A 12,197-nucleotide genomic window follows, 5' to 3' on the forward strand; every position below is an offset into this window, starting at 1 on the left:
GCAACCCTTCCGCCAGGTTCACGTTTTTCAGGGGTACTAATCGGCGCCAGCATGACCACTTGCTGCAAAGGCGGCTGGATCACGAGAGGCCATTGGATATGGGCTTCTGTTAATTGTAAAGAAATAGGTCTTAAGTGGTGATATTGGTTTCTTGCCATGCTCCGACGGGATCCCGATTTCGCCTACGGGAGCAGGCCGGTGGCATCACAAACGGTTTGGCACTTGGCGCAATTCTTGTTTTTGCCTACTCCCACTATTCACCGACCTCATCGCGTTCTTGCTCGACCGCAAGAGGCCACGAAATCGAGTCCATGGTCACTTTTTGCCAAAGTTTCGCCCATCATTCTTTACTAGCAGTTCATGAATCGGTTTCAAAAGGCTGGATTCTCCGATCCCCACTGCCGAAATCACGCTTGCGATGCAGCTCCCCTGAAAAGCGGCGTACTCTAGGAGTACACTGCACGCTATATCCACGGCCTCAGGCTCAGCCATCGTGAACTCAGTGTGGCTGCTGCGGACTCAGACCAGCGCCGCCACAGTCGGGGAGGGCCGATCCCCAGGCGGGGTGGGGGCTAAATTCGGGGCTGGGGGTACTGTGGGGGTGCGGTCCAGGGCCTGCGAGGGGCCAAAGGGGGGGGACTGTATTTGCGGTTCGGGTCTGTGGGGTGCATCTGCCATGAAGCACGGCACGGCAACTGCAGGCCGCCGCTGTGCGCATGCACGGCCACAGACCCGGCAATTCTCCAGACCGTATCGGCAGCTAGAGCTGGAAGCTCTACGCTGTCTCCCTGCTAGCCCCCCCCCCCCTTCTACACCCCCCCCCCCCCCCCCCCCAGTACCCCGGAGCAGGGAATCAATGACCGTTTTGCGCCAGTTATTCTGGGATAAAACGCCACCGTTTTCACGCTGGCACGGGGACTTTTTCTCCCAAACGGAGAATACAACCCAACATCTTTCATGAGATGTTTATCTGTGCTATCCCATCTCAATCAGTTTTACTTCCTGCTGTGCTTAAAATTTTGGCCAAAATGGTTGTTCGGCACAAATTGTCCTTGTAGTAAAGAGAACCCATAAAAATTTAAATCTCCAGATATTCAAAATATTCCCTAACATGGTAAAAATAGTGTCGTAAGTCAATATTGTTCAGGTTTCTGAAATGTTTAAAAGCAGTGTGGGAAAAATAGATGGAATGTTGGTTATCTTAAGGATGTGCAAGCAAAAGGTGTTGCTGGCTTGAATTAAGGTTTTTCCTTCACCCTTTATTCTACAATGGTATGACGCATTGATTCTTTTCATTGTAATTAATCATGAAAAGAGTTTACACTCTGCTCCATTTGATTCTGCGTATTTTTATCATTTGTTTTAAACATATTTTAAAAGGGAATGTAACAACAAAGTTTCCCTCAATGTCAGCAAAAAATGTCACCTGAAGAAGGAGCCGTGCTCCGAAAGCTCGTGTTTGAAACAAACCTGTTGGACTTTAACCTGGTGTTGTAAGACTTCTTACTGAGCAAAACTAAAGAGCTGGTCATTGACTTCAGGAAGCAAAGTATCGTACCCACCCCTGTCTGCATCAATGATGACATGGTGGAGATGGTCGACAGTTACAAATTCCTAGGTGTGCACATCACCAACAATCTGTCCTGGTCCACGCACATCGATGCTACCACTAAGAAGTCACAACAGCGCCTATAATTTCTCAGGAAGCTAAGGAAATACAGCATTTCCACATTAACTCTTACCAACCATACAGATGCACCACAGAAAGCATCTTACCTGGCTGCATCACAGCCTAGTATGGCAACTGCTCGGCCCAAGACCGTAAGAAACTTCAGAATGTTGTGAACACAGCCCAGTCCATCACACGAACCTGCCTCCCATCCATTGACTCTGTCTACACCTCCGGCTGCCTTGGGAAAGTGAGTAGCATAATCAAAGACCACTCCCACCTGGCTTATTCACTCTTCCAACTTCTTCCATCGGGTAGGAAATACAAAAGTCTGAGAACACGTACAAACAGATTGAAAAACATTTTCCCTACTGTTACCGGACTGCTGAATGACCCTCTTCTGGACTGATGTGATCTCTTCACACATCTTCTCTATTGAGTAGTACTACACTCCTGTATGCTTCACCCGATGCCTGTGTCTGTATTTACATTGTGAATTTATGTATGCTTCTGATTTTTTGTCATGTATGGAATGACCTGTCTGGACTGTATGCAGAACAATACTTTTCACTGTACCTCAGTACACGTGACAATAAACAAATCCAAAATCCAAAATATCCGAGATTCCTTTGCTAATGCTGAAACTGTTAGCAGCAGTAGCAGATGGGATAGAAGGCCCTCAGTTAGCAGGAAGTAAAATTCAGTAATTACACGGTGATTTCACGCTGAGGGCGGCAGTTTCAGTATCAGGCTGGAAGCAGCAGCATGTCACTCACTGGACTGCATATTGTTCTGTGGAAGTCTCACGTCTGCTGGGACCACATAAAAAATAGCAAGGGCGGCATGTGGCGCAGTGGTTAGCACTGGCACTGCGGTGCTGAGGACCCGGGTTCAAATCACAGCCCTGGCTCATTGTCTGTGTGGAGTTTGCACATTCTCCCCATGTCTACGTGGGTTTCACCTCCGCAGCCCAATAGGTGTGCAGGTTAGGTGGATTGGCCACGCTAAATTGCCCATTAATTGGAAAAAATATATATAATTGGGTACTCTTAATTTATATTAAAAAATACAGCAAACCACCCATATTTATATAGCATTTGTAACCTGGTAAAATGTTCCAAATGTGCTTCACAGAGTATCCTGGAGGATTGTCAGGCTGGAGGAAATTACAGAGGAAGGGAGGGTTGAAGCCTTGGAGGTGTTGAAAACAAGGGTGTGATTTTAAAATATGTTGATGCATGGCCGAGAGTTAATGTAAGTCAGTGAGCACATGGGTGATGGAGGAACAAGTCTTTATGCAGCTGTAGACACAGGTTTTAGATGACCACAAGTTTATAGAGGGTAGAATGTGGGAGACCAGCCAAGAGGAGGAATTAAATCATGGAAGGTAGTTTAGGGGTTCCTCCTGCATGGCATGACGTACACAAGATATACAACACAGAAACAGGTTGTCATAATATACACACAGGTATATGATGGTGCACAGACAGACATTGATTGACGCACAGGATGACCAATGAACACACAGAACACAGCAGCCAATCGCCAGACAGGACACAACCACTATAAAGCCAGAGGGCACTAGTTTTCCTGCTCTCTTGTGATGCAGCCTCTGAGACAGCCAGAGCCCATGAGCAACAACACGAACATCCACCATGTGCTAGTAAGATAGTCTGGTCAGGTTAGCCTCAGGTCTCCAGTCAACTCAGCATAGTGTCAACCCACAGTCTAAGTATGTTTAACAGTTGGTAGTTCAATAAAATAGAGTTGCATTTCTCCAAGTGTTGGAAGCCTGTCTCTCTCACTGCTACAGTAAACGCAGTCCTTGCAGACCCAGCATACCCAACACATCACAGGCCACTCAACCCAACCTGTCCATTCTGGTGTTCATTCTCCACTCAAGCCTCTTCCCATTTTTCCTCATCAAAATTTATTACCAAAACCCTTTTCCCCCTTCACCCTCCTATGCTTGCCGAGCTTCCCCTGATTTGCTTCAACCACACTCGCTATGGTAGCGAGTTCCACATTCTCACTGATCTTTGAGAAAATACATTGCCCTGAATTTCCTTATGCTCTCCCCCACAAGTGAAAACGTTCTCTCTGTATATCAAAACCTATCATTATTTTGAAGACCTCCCTCAGATTAGATCACCCTCAGTCTTCTTGAAGAGAATTGATACCCTGCCTGTTCATCCTTTCCTAAGAGAAATTTCTGGCATAACCCTTGTAATAATCTGTGCCATCTCTCCAGTAACACTATCCTTTTTATAATACATCAGCCAGAACTGCACACAGTATTCTTAAATGTAGACTAGCCAAGTTTCCATACAGTTCTAGCATAGCATCTTGACTTTTCAACTCTATCTCTCTAGAATTGAAACCTAGGGCTGGATTCTCCGATTGCCAATGCCGAAATCGCATTCGGCGACCAGCCGGAGAATCACATTACCCGACCAAAGTGGCGTACTCTGCGAGTACGGCGCGCCACGTATCCACGGCTTGAGGCCATTGCCTGAGACCCGCATCCCGATGGTCCGCCCTCGACCGGCTGAATTCCCGACGGCGTGGGGCACGTGTGGTCTCATCTGTCGGGACCTCAGCACGGTGGCTGCGGATCCAGTCCAGCGCTCCCACAGTCGGGCCGATCTGTGGGCAGGGGGGGGGGACATTATTCAGGGCTGGTAGCACTGTGGGGTGGTGGTCCGGGGCGCATGAACAGGCCGAAGTGGGGGGGGACTGTTCCTCGCGAGCGGCCTCCGCCATGAAGCACGGCACGGCCACTGCAGTTCGCTGTCGTGCGCATGCGCGGCCATGGACCCGGCAATTCTCCGGGGCGTATCGGCAGCTAGAGGTGGCTGCTCCAAGCTGCCTTGATGCTGGCCCCCAGCAAAACGGGGAATCAGTTTTCCTGATGTAAAACACCACGCATGCCAGCATGGGGACATAGCCCCAGAATTGGAGACACCAGCTCCTCGTGTCTGATTTGCTATTTGATGTCCAATTGCTAACTTGTTGTGCAACCTTTAATGATTGATGTATTTGTGCTCTGACATCCTTTTATTCCTCTATCTGTATCTCTAAACACGTGTCTTTCAAATAACGTGCCCTCCCAATTCTTCCTACCTTTTCCTGTTGAGCTTTGTTTGCTAATTATTCATCCATTCTGCAAATTTATTAATGTCCTCCTTTAACTTGTCACAGTCCTCCTATGTATTTAACATGCACCCCCTCAATTTGGTGTCATCCGCAAATTGAGAAATTGTCTTCTTGTTTACTGAGTCTAGGTCATTAATGCAAACGCGTTAGTGCTCTTCTGTTTCCCCCTTCTCAAATATAGGAATTACATTAGCTATCAGTCTCATACCACAGGGTGCCTTCTGCACTGTAGGGTTTCCATGGAAACAGTGTTAAATACTACATAGTAGTTGACACCTCAGAATGTGTTTGGTATGGGAGGCAGATTAAAAAAATTCACCAAAGTCATTCGTCATCCCAGATTGCTAGATGTTCCACAAATAAAAAATAATGTTCATTTGCCAATATTTATACAATCCAGCATGGGGTCAAGACAAATGAATGTGAAAATGCTATGTTTTAACAGCTATATTTCTGTATATCCCATTAAGCTTAACTAAGTATCAATTAAAATTACATTTCCTTCCTTTAAATCTTTTTCTCTTTTTTCTTTTTATTCATATTTTTTATTAAAACATTCTGACCTCTTCTCCTGGCTCTTGCCAGTGTGTGAAAAATTGGGTAAAAAAATAAGCTTGGCTTCGCTTTAGCTATGAAAAGCATTAGGAGAATATGGCAACAAATAGATGCGGACAATCATTAAGTTGAATTCTTATGGATCTGCCTTGTAGCAGCAGTAAAACAAATTGAACGAGGCATGATAGGATGTGATCTGCCCAACAACAGGTCTGCCTAGCAACAGGTAGAAATCTGCCTAGTGACAGCAGTAGCCAGCATTCAAAAGGCAGGATGAGATGTGCCTTTCCCAATAATGATATTAGCAGGCATCTAGACAGAAATTTGTGTGTACAGCCCTATTAGTAGAAACCGCTGACTTCTGAGTGATCAGTAGAGGTATAAGCATGCTAACTTTTAGAATCAAGGAATTTGAGAGAGGCAGACAGCCAAATACACAGAATGCTGAATTAAAGGGGAAACGTGGTAGAATTGCCTGCACCCTCAGAAGCAGGGAGGCCAATTTACATCTAACAGTCTAAGAGGTCAGTCTGCAGTTCATAGCTCGGAGGCGAGGGAAGCATCTAAGTCTTAGAGCCATGGTCATGCAGAAACCTTCATAAAAGCATTTTAAATAACTTTGCAGTACCAGGAAAGGACGTTTCCCGGATTTGACTATCAGCTCTGTAGATATTGTGTGGAAAATATAATTTGGATTTGATTTATAGATTTATTTAATTTGGACATTGTTTGGGGAAAGGGGAAGTCTTAAGGAGTTCAGGGATTGTAGAACAAGGGATACATTCTACAATTTCAATTGTCAGAAGATAGCAGGGACCCTGGGCTGGATTCTTCATTATTGGGACTATGTCCCCACACCGTTGTCAAAACGGTGGAGTTTTACACCAGAAAAACTGGTGTGAAAGGGCCACTAATTCTGAGCCCTGCAGGGGGCTAGCAGGGACCCGGAGTAGATCTCGCAGCTTTTGCTGCAGATATGGGCCCCCGCACTTCTGGGTCTGAGGCCGCGCATTAGCACGGGGCGTCCTCCAGTGGCCGCACTGTGCTCCAGGCAGACTTGGACCACGGAGCTGGACACAAAAAAGAAACCTCCCAATCGGCCACGCACCCGACCCTCAATGCCCGCACAAATATTTACCAGCAGCCTATAAGGCCTCCCACTCCCGCCCTCCGATCGTCCCGCCCCCAACCAGGGCGGCCGCAGACTGAGTCGAGTATCCCGATCGGATGTAGCACATAGGTTCCACGCCGTCGGGACTTCGGCCATTTGGGGGTGGAGAATGCCGGAGCGGGCCTCTGGCAATGGCCCAGGTAGGTCCCAGGCGGTGCGGCGTACTTTTTGGGCTCTCAGAATCAGGGAACCGGCGCCAGTCCCGATTCCTTGCGGGAAAATGGATTCGCCGCTCCCGCGCCAGCCGCGATTTCGGCGTGAGGCTGCGGAGGATCCTGCCCCATATCTCAGCCCACGGACTACTTGCCCTGCATGTAGCCAGACAGTGAATTCAGAAGCCATCTGGTTATTTAGGTTATCACGGCCTGTCCGATTGTTATCCCACATCCAGATACACATATTTTAAAGCAAGAGACACAGAACACAATTGGGACAAAAGAAAAAATGCTGGAAAATCTCAGCAAGTCTGGAAGTCTGTTCAGGGCAGCACGGTAGCATGGTGGTTAGCATAAATGCTTCACAGCTCCAGGGTCCCAGGTTCGGTTCCCGGCTGGGTGACTGTCTGGGCGGAGTCTGCACGTCCTCCCCGTGTGTGCATGGGTTTCCTCCGGGTGCTCCGGTTTCCTCCCACAGTCCAAAGATGTGCGGGTTAGGTGGATTGGCCATGCTAAATTGCCCGTAGTGTCCTAAAAAAGTAAGGTTGGGGGGGGGGGGGTTGTTAGGTTACGGGTATAGGGTGGATACGTGGGTTTGAGTGGGGTGATCATTGCTCGGCACAACATCGAGGGCTGAAGGGCCTGTTCTGTGCTGTACTGTTCTATGTTCTATGTTCTATGAATACGTTTTGTGCTGCCTTCGCTCTTTCCCTCTCAAATTTGGGAAAAAAAGTCGAAAAGCAGTTGTCTAGAATTGTCACTTTAAAATGTACAACATTAGCAGGCGTAACTGGCATAACTACTGAAATGTACAATCCTAAATTCAACTTCAAACTAAATTAAGTCTTGGCAAACTGGGATTACTCATATAACAGCAATTCACTGCAATTAATGCTTCTATTCCAACAATTTTAAGTTGACACATGTGTTGTGAATAAAGTAATTGCATGACATTCTGTGGTAACACTCTAAGCCATTAACTTGTTTTCATAGCAGCGAGCAGTGAGTCTACTGCCAAAAGCATGCCTTTGACATTTTGGTGATGTCATCACTGGCGGTAGAAGAGCCAAATATCTTCAAGGTCAGGTCGAGCCTTGAGCTGAGTCAAGAATTTGGCTTCGATCTCTGAAGCAAAATGCTGTCAGTGCCAAATTGATTTGGAACTCACCACCTCTCCTTTTATATACACGTACAAAAGCTGTATGGCAGAATGATAGTGTATCACATCCCCAGCACCCTCATATTAGATTTCTTGTTTCCTTCTCAGATTTTCACACTTTCCCCTCGAAGAACACTGCGAGGCAATGAAAGGATTTCCACGCCGATAAGCCGTCTGCAATGTCAACACCCCTTTGATGGCCACAGCCAACTTTATGCCAGCTGATTGGGTGGCACGTTCTGTAACAAGTTTTTATGGGCACCCAGAGACCACAAAGCACAAGTATCCCGCTGGGTGTTAGCACAGATATTAGAGCTGGGGCTCCAGTCTCCACACACCAGCACTGTCTGGATTACGGTTTGAACTCTGCACCTCTGATTCAGAGACAGGAATGCTACTATTAAATTAAATTATTTTGCTATTATGTTGACTAACCATAGGAACATATTGACTGCTGTTTTCCTATTACTTTTATAACATCACTTGCTAGCATTCCTTGGTGTACAGTTGTGGGTGATAAAGCCTCCCATCTGACAGGCTTTGTCCCTATAATATCTGGATTTCTTTGAAAATGTTCCAAAGTGGTAGCTCAAAGAAAGTAGCAAGTTACACTTAGCAGCATCGCAGGATATCTCTCAGACACGGCTCAAAAAGATTCATGCTACATTTGAAGTCCATTGATTGATGTTATGCAGATAAAGAAAGTAGAACTTGTTGTACACAGCAAGAAAGATGAATAATCACTTCAGTTTTCGTTGAGGTAGGAATCTACCAGAACACCTCTTTGCTCTATTTAAGATGTTGCCCGGCTGACTAATGCCATTGAAAATGAAGACAGGACTTTGATTGATGGACCAAACTGGCTGTCAAAATAACACTGAGGCCAATAGAAACATAAAACGAGAGGCAGACGTATGGTTAAACCCGGTGGGACCTCGGCGTTCATGCTGCGATGGGGGGCAGCCTGGTGGGACGGAGGAGGGATCCGACCCCAGGGGGGCCTCCGCAGTGGCCTGGCCCACGATCGGGGCCTACTGATCGGCCGGCAGGCTTATCCCGGTGGGGGCCTATGTTCCTTCGCACTGTAGGTCTCCGCCATGTTGCGTCGGGGCTGGCATGGAGAAGGCAACCCACGCACATGCGCAAACCCATGCCGGCCGTGGTGCGCATGCGCAGACCCGCGGCGCCCAAGCTGACATCCGGATCGGCAGCTGGAGCAGCGTGAGGCTCTCCAGTTCCATGCTGGCCCCCTGTGCGGCGCAGGATCGCAGATCCTAGGGGCCAGGTGACGCCGTCATAAAACCCTCCGCTGTTTACGACGGCGTCAACACTTAACCCCAGGATCAGAGAATCCCACCCCTCCATTTCACAACCTTCAGAGCGAATTCTCTCTGAGCATTCCTCAACAAACATCAAGTAACAGTTAACACACCAGGCAGTTATATCTCTTGGGGTTTGCTTCTGAGGTAAAACAGAAGCAATTTTAAGTTGACACATGAGAAGAAAGCTTCTCAAGACAGGCTTTCTTCACAGGCAAAGCTTGTTGGGAGTTAACAACTATTCCAGATGTGGTTGAAGTCAGAAGCAGCTATCAGTTAGATATAGTACTTAGGTTGAAGGGGATCAAATGAAGTGGGATTAGGTTTATCGAGTTGGATGATCAGCCATGATCATAATGAATGGCGGCGCAGGCTCGAAGGGCCGAATGGCCTCCTCCTGCTCCTATTTTCTATGTTTCTATGTTTAGTCTTGCATAAGATTAATCATCTCCTGATATACAATTTTTCCCTTTCGCTTTTCCCTTATCTTTTTTTAAATAAATTTAGAGTACCCAATTATTTTTCCCAATTAAGGGGCAATTTAGCGTGGCCAATCTACCTATCCTGCACATCTTTGGGATGTGGGGATGAAACCCACGCAGACACGGAGAGAATGTGCAAACTCCACACGGACAGTGACCCAAGGCCGGGATTCGAACCCGGGTCCTCAGCTCCGTAGGCAGCAATGCTGTGCCACCGTGCTGCCCCCTGCTTTTCCCTTATCTGAACTAACCTCTTCAGAGGTCAGACTTAATTACTTCATTTTGTGTCTCCACCTTTTCAAGTGTAAATGCAAAGTTTACTGTCTCCTCATTTAAACCTCTCCCACCTCATTTAAACCCTTTATACTGTATTGTGTTCCCGATTGTTACCAGTGATGTGTTGGACAGGCTGGGTCGATGTGGCCTGCGTTTGATGCAGTGTAGCGAGAGTCAGACTTCGAACACTTGATGAGATGCAACACGATTTTATTTAACATCTGACTATTATACATGTTCACCTGTGGGTTGACACTATGCTGACTTGACTGGAGACCTGATGCTAGCCTGACCAGACTTACTGACTACCACATGGTGTTTGCACTGGCTCTGCTCATGACCTTTGACTGTCTCAGAGGCTGGATCCCGAGAGAGCGGGAAAACTGGTGCCCTCTGGCTTTATAGTGGTCGTGTCCTCTCTGGTGATTGGCTGTTGTGTTGTGTGCTTACTAGTCATCCTGTGTGTCAATCACTGCCTGTCTGCACTCCATCATATACATGGATGTGTATTATGACAACCAGCTTGCCTTAGGTAAACATCTCTTGTAGTGTTGCTCGGCTCATCAACATATCAGGAGCACTGTCTCAATTAGCATAAACAAGCTGGCCCTGCCTTTGAGCAGTTTGCATTTTCCAATAGTTTAAAATTTCAGAGAACTTTCCAATTTATTGGATTTCCCTGATATTTCCCTGAACTTGCATCCATTAGCTTTTGACTCCAAGACAAGGGGCGTGATTCTCCGAAATGCAGACAAAGTCCCGACGCCAGCGTGAAAACCGGAGTGTTTCCCAGCCCCCTATTCTCCTGCCCCCGAGGGGCTAGGAGCAGCGTCGCTTATTTTACGCACGCTGGGCCTTGGCACAGCGTAAAAAGCTGTGCCACGTAAATGACGCGGCCGGCATTGCGTAAATGAAGTCATCCGTGCACGCACGGGTTGGCCGGCGCCAATCCGCGCATGCGCGGTTGCCGTCCACCCCGAGGCTGCCCTGCAAGAAGATGGCGGATGGATTTTGCGGGGCAGTGGAGGAAAGGAGGTCCTCCTTTAGAGAGGTCAGCCCGCCGATCGGTGGGCCCCGATCGCGGGCCAAACCCCATCAGAGGGCCCCCCCCCCCGGTGAAGGAACGCCCTCCCCCCCCCACCCCCCACAGGCCGCCCCCCCCCCCCCCCCCGTGTTCCTGCACAGTTCCCGCCGGCAGCGACCAGGTGTGGACGGCACCAGCGGGAACTTGTCAGTCGGAGCGACCGCTCGGCCCATCTGGGCCGGAGAATGGCGGGGGTATCGGAGAATCGCCATTTTGAGTATCTCGGGCGATTCTCTGGCTGGCGTGGCGCAGAACTCGATGAGGCCGTTCTTGTCGGTTGGGAGAATGGCGGGACGGCGTCGTACCAGCGTCGCGCGATAAAATGGCGCGGCCGGTGATTCTCCCAACCAGTGCGGCCTCGAAGAATCGCGCCCAAGGCTTGCAGTCCCCACTGCGCTTGGGGTCAGGCGTGGCCGAAAGTTAAAAATAGCCCCATCAGACTGTGTGCCTGTTCCCTGCACCATCCCAATTCTGGCCCAAATTTTCTGATGGTGGGATTGGGATTTGGCGGGGCTACCAATCTGCATTTGAGAATGTTTTGTAGCAATCTGCATTTGAAGTGTAGCTGATCAGGCTCATTAAGAGGCTAATTATGGCCAATTAGGAGAAGTTGACTGCACGTTTCAGGTCTGCGTGCCATGGTGCAGCAGTTGCTCTGTGGAGTGTCCCCACTCCACAGTGTTGTTCTGGCTGCTGAATCTATCTCTTAATTAAAGATTTGAAGTATGTTGGAAGAGGGGGACCTCCATAGTGCAGTGCTCTCTGTCTCTCTCTTTCTCCCTCTCTCTTTCTTACTTATCGTCCATTGCAGTCTATGCCCCTTTTCAAGCTGGGAGGCTTAAGCCTCCCTCTAGCCACGAATCACTTTTGCCCCTGGGGCTGGTTTGGGACCTGGAAACAATCTCAACCTGTATTTTCCACCCTTGAATGAAAGATCCAACCAATTTACACCTCGTTTGAGGAATACTCAGGAATGCGGCAACATGATACATTGTGGTGTGATGGAAATATGGAAGATGGGAAAGGTAGTGGTCATATCACCGGACTAGAAATTCAGTGCCCCGGCGAAAGATCTGGAGACATGTTCTCAAATCTCCCGCATGGCAACATGGTAGAATTTAAATTCAATTAATAAAATCTGGAGTACAAAGCTAGTTTCAGCAATGGTGAC

At 48.0% G+C, this 12,197-nt stretch overlaps 1 long non-coding RNA gene across 2 annotated transcripts in view; it reads left to right on the plus strand.

Annotated features, from left to right (window-relative positions):
• Window positions 1–12,197, plus strand: part of LOC119952391 — a 69,247-nt gene that overhangs the window by 43,605 nt on the left and 13,445 nt on the right. Inside the window, exon 3 of one of the 2 annotated variants that reach the window (XR_005457845.1) lies at window positions 7,974–8,192. The exons of the other annotated variant lie outside the window; for it this stretch is intronic. This is a non-coding gene — a long non-coding RNA (uncharacterized LOC119952391). Of the gene's footprint in view, window positions 1–7,973; window positions 8,193–12,197 lie in introns of those variants that run through there. 2 annotated transcript variants of the gene reach the window in all.

The sequence above is a fragment of the Scyliorhinus canicula genome, chromosome 17 (assembly GCF_902713615.1).
Source record: "Scyliorhinus canicula chromosome 17, sScyCan1.1, whole genome shotgun sequence".
Taxonomy (NCBI): domain Eukaryota; kingdom Metazoa; phylum Chordata; class Chondrichthyes; order Carcharhiniformes; family Scyliorhinidae; genus Scyliorhinus; species Scyliorhinus canicula.